A 4,789-nucleotide genomic window follows, 5' to 3' on the forward strand; every position below is an offset into this window, starting at 1 on the left:
GAGATTGTGTCACTGCACTCCAGTCTGGACACCAGAGTGAGACCCCATCTCAAAATAATAAAAAAACAGAGAGAATGGAAGATTCTTCCTTTTTTCTTCTTCATCTTCTTTTTCTTCTTCCTCTCATCCTCTTCTCCCCTCTCCTCCCCCTTTCTCCTTTCCCTTTCCGTCCCCTCTCTTGGAGGTGCCAGCATTACCAGGGACTGAGGAAGCAGCAGGACCAAGAAGGCGGCAGCCTGCCTGGAGACCATGGATGTAGGGGGCCATGGTCACAGTCATCATGGTTGGGGTATTGTTTGCATACAGGAGACTGAGCAAACATTGAGGGTAATGGGAGCCAGCTCCCCTTCCCCATCTAATCAGTACCCCAGTCCTGCCAATTGCCCCTCCATAATCTTGTGATCCTCACGTGGTGTGCCTCTACACACATATTTACTGCAGTTCTATTCATTCATTGATTTAACAAATAGTTTTGAGCCTGCTACTGGCTGCTGGATGGAGATCTTAGGATATAGCAGTGAACGACACACAGTCCCTGCCCTCATCGGACTCACATTCTAGAGGAAAAGATAGACATTAATCCAAGAATCACACAAAGTAATGTTAGATTTCAACAACGGTAGGTGCCTTACAGAAGAGGCTCCTAGGGCTTTTAGCACATAATAATGGGAGTTTGACTTGCATTGACTTGAGAAGATAACTTTTAAGTGGAGACCTAGTGGTGGAAGTGGTAGGAGGTAATTAGGCAAAGAGCCAGAGAGAGTGGCCCAGGCAGGGGACACAGGTGGCCAAGGTCAACTGGGCTTGGGAGTTGGGGGTTCACGGGACATGTGAGCAGGGCAAGGTTAGGGAGGAGGAGTGGTGAAGAAGATGAGGCCATGTGCTGGGTGTAGCGGCTCACGCCTGTACTCCCAGCTACTTGGGAGGCCGAGACAGGAGGATTGCTTGAGACCGGGAGTTTGAGACCAGCCTGGGCAACATAGCAAGACCCTGTCTCTACAAAAATAAATCAATAAATAAGGCCAAAGGATGAGCAGAGCCCAGACCATGCAGGACCTCATAGGCCATGATAAGGAGTTTGGTTTCTTTCTAAGAGCACTGGGAAGCCAGCATAGGGGTTTAACGAGGTGCAACATTATCTGGTTTGTAATCTTTAAACAATTTTTTAATTGACACATAGTAATTGTGCATATTTATGGGGCATTAATGATGTTTTGATACATATAATGTATAGCAATCAGATCAGAGTAATTAGCATATCCGTCATCTCAAATATTTATCATTTCTTTGTGTTGGGAGCATTCAATATCCTTCTTGCAGTTATTTGAAACTAATACATTATTGTTAACTCTAGTCATCCTATACTGGTATAGAACACCAGAACTTATTCTTGGTATCTAGCTGTAATTTTGTATCCTCCAGCAAAACTCTCCCTATCCCCACCCCTTTAACCCTTCCAAGCCTCTGCTAGCGTGTGCTCTACTTTTTACTTCTATGAGATTAGCATTTTTTAGCTTCCACGTATGAGTGATAACACGTGTTTAATTTTCTGTTTCTAGCTTATTTCATTTAACATAATGTTTGTATTCTTAAAAGAGTCTGGCTGATGTCTGGAAAATGGATTGTAAGAGTGTGAGAGTGGGAGCGAGGAGATCAGAAAGGTAGTTTTTGTCGTGTAAGAGAGACAGGATGCTAGCTGGACTAGGGCATTGGACATGGTGGTAGAGAGGAAGCAGGAGACAGAAGTGCGGGGATTAGTGGGATGAATGGTGTCTTGACTGGTGGGGAGGGTACGTTGAGGAGTCAGGCTTTGGGCTTAGTAACAGGGTGGCTAGTGGGGCTGATCCCCAAGAGCCCAGAAAACAGGGAGAGCAACAGGCTTTGGGGGCTAATGGGGCATTTGATTTGAGGCTTGCTGCAAAATGTCCACACGGAACATTTGAGCAAGCTGTTGATTGTGCAGATCACAGTTCAGACTAAAGCAGCGACATCAGCCTCAACTTACCGGCGGCAAGCATTTGAACAAGTCTAATTTTTACTTGCCTCAAGGTGCACATGAGAATGAACTGCCCAGGAGAAATGACCTCAGGCTGGATCAAGCAGAGAAGGTGTCATGGAGGAGGTAGGACTGGAGCTGGGTCTTGAATGATGGGAAGGATTTGAGGAAGAGAAGGGAGGGTACACCAGGTAGCATGAACAAAGGCCCTGAGGTGAGAATAAGCTTGGGGCATGCTGAGGGTCACAGAAAATGCGGAACAGCCCATTTTAGGTGATGGCCACCTCTGTGGAGGCAGGCAAGGAGGGAAGAGGTCCAGGAAGGGAGGTCAGGAGCCCTCAGAGTTCCTCATAATGTTCTAGTGCTTAAGCTGTGTGCTGGGCAGATGAGCATTTGTTATGTGATTAACTCTATTTTCTTGTTCTTAGATAGAGTCTCTCTGTCACGCAGGCAGGCTCATTGCAACCTTTTCCTTCCCGGCTCAAGCAATTCTCCCACCTCAGCATCCTGAGTAGCTAGTACTACAGGTGCATGCCACCACGCCTGACTAATAAAAACAATTTTTTTTGTACAGATGAGGTCTCACTATGTTGCCCAGGCTGCTCTCAAACTGCTGGACTCCTGTCTCCTTTGGCCTCCCAAAGTGCTGGGATTACAGGCATGAGCCACTGTGCCTGGCCTGATTGACTTTCTATATAAATATTTTTTGTTTTGTTTTGTTTTTGAGATGGTCTGTCATCCAGGCTGGAGTGCAGTGGCGCGGTCTTGGCTCGCTGCAAACTCTGCTTCCTGGGTTCAAATGATTCTCCTTCCTCAGCCTCCTGAGTAGCTGAGATTACAGGCACGCACCACCATGCCCAGTTAATTTTTGCATTTTTAGTAGAGACGGGATTTCACCATGTTGATCAGGCTGGTCTCGAACTCCTGACCTTGTGATCTGTCCACCTTGGCCTCCCAAAGTGTTGAGATTACAGGTGAGAGCCACCGCACCTGGCTGGTGGACTATATTTTGTATATATAGTTAAGATCATTTTTTATAATTCGTGGTCTAGAGGGATGAATAGAGGGGAGAGTAGAGAGGGGTCTCTTAGGCTTGAGTTTACATTGTTTACATTGCAGCTTCCTAATGGTGTGACTGTGGGCCTATGGATAAGGGACTTCATGCATTTGAACCTCTTTTGTTCTGTAAAATGGGCGTGAAGAATTCTTACCTCATCATCTCTCCTTCCCTCCCTCCTTCCCTTTCTTCCTTCTTTACTCCCTCTCTTTCTCTTCCTTCGTTCTGAAAAATATTTACTAAATGTCTACAGTGTGGAAGGCCCTGCACAAGGTCCGAGAGATATGCTCCTTTATGGTACTTACAGTCTTGAGAGGGACAGACATGAATCAACTAAATACATGAATGCACCACTGCAGACAGTGATGAGAGCTATGAAGACAACAAACAAGAGCTTCCGTGGTGGAGAATAAACAGATACCGAGACAGGGTGGCCAGGGAAGGTATTTCAGAGGAGATGTGAAGGAGTCTGTCTTGGAGGGAGTGAAGACAGAGGGGAACGTGTCAGTCAGAGGGCACAGTATGAGCAAAGGTCCTGAGGAGGGAAGCACAGGGGAGCTTTGAGTGTTGGTGTTAGCAGTGCAGCCAGCGAGGGGTGGGCATGGGGGAGAGAGGCATGGCAGGAGAGGCTGGGAAGACATGTGCATTCAGGAACATGGGCTTGCAGAGCACGTAGCATGGTGCTTTGTGTGTGTGCTCAGGAAATGCTGGTGGCCTTTCTTCCCACCCCTTCCTGGGGGCCATGGCTAGGGTGACAAATGGATGTCTGAGGGCAGAAAGGGGGTTGGAGGCCTGGGAAGCCTCTAAAGAGCATCTATTGGAGCTATGACAATGAGTCTAACGCCTTACTTCCTCCCCAGCATGCCCCAATTGTACGTTCCCACTCTTTACCATATTACCTTGCAGTGCCCTCCCACTGTGACTTGAGTGGACATTGCTCAGCCATAGGACTTGCTCTGGCCAATGAGATGAGAGCAGCGGTGCATCAAGCAGGGGCTTGATAAGCACTTCTGTGGTTGGGCTTGCCTGTTTGCGCCTCAGCTACTGCCACAAGAACATGCCTAGCGTAGCCTGCTGGTCCTGGGAGGAGGAGGTGGCAGAGCTGAGCTACCCCAGCCAAGACAACCCAGCTGACCCAGACTTGCAAGTTAATTAAATGCTGTTTGTTGTTTACCAGGGGGATTTTTCTGGCTGTTCTGTGTGCAGCACTCAGTTCCTTGCTCCAGTGGGGTCCATGGATGCCGGGTCTTTTCTGCCTTCACCCAAGCCCAGGAATACTAGAAGAGAGATGGTTGGGCCAAGCCCAGGATTCTGACCTTGGACCTGCTGAAGCCTCACCCTAGGCACCAGGAAAGCCCTTCTCCATATGGGGTCTCAGTTTTACCATCCATTTAATGAAACATCTGGCTCTGATTGCCAAGGCCCTCATAGGAACTAAGAGCTCAGGTTGACCAAATATGACTATGTGCCTCCATTACTTAAAACACTCAGTGGCTCTCCATTGCTCTCAGAGAGAAGTCGAAGCTCCCTAAACTGCATTCAAGGCTCTGCATGGCTTTCCTCCTGTCCACATCTGCTGTACAGCTCCTACCACTCACTCTTTGCTTCAGCCATGCCTTATTGACTCCAGTCTTCTCATCATGCTGTGCCTGTTCATGCCTCTGAGGCTTTGCACCTGCTATTCCCTCTGTTTGCAAAGCCTGCCACTGCATTTCTCTGTTTTGTGAATTCTTATG

General features: G+C 47.9%; 1 long non-coding RNA gene across 1 annotated transcript; it reads right to left on the reverse strand.

Annotated features, from left to right (window-relative positions):
• Positions 1–415: 415 nt before the first annotated feature.
• LOC117069023 lies at positions 416–4,233 on the reverse strand. Its single transcript, XR_004431348.1, has 3 exons — positions 3,945–4,233; positions 3,208–3,317; positions 416–557 (listed from the first exon to the last, which is right to left on the reverse strand). It is a non-coding gene; the product is annotated as an uncharacterized LOC117069023 (long non-coding RNA).
• Between the last annotated feature and the right edge of the window lie 556 nt (positions 4,234–4,789).

The sequence above is a fragment of the Trachypithecus francoisi genome, unplaced genomic scaffold, assembly GCF_009764315.1.
Source record: "Trachypithecus francoisi isolate TF-2019V2 unplaced genomic scaffold, Tfra_2.0 Lachesis_group21, whole genome shotgun sequence".
Classification (NCBI taxonomy): Eukaryota; Metazoa; Chordata; class Mammalia; order Primates; family Cercopithecidae; genus Trachypithecus; species Trachypithecus francoisi.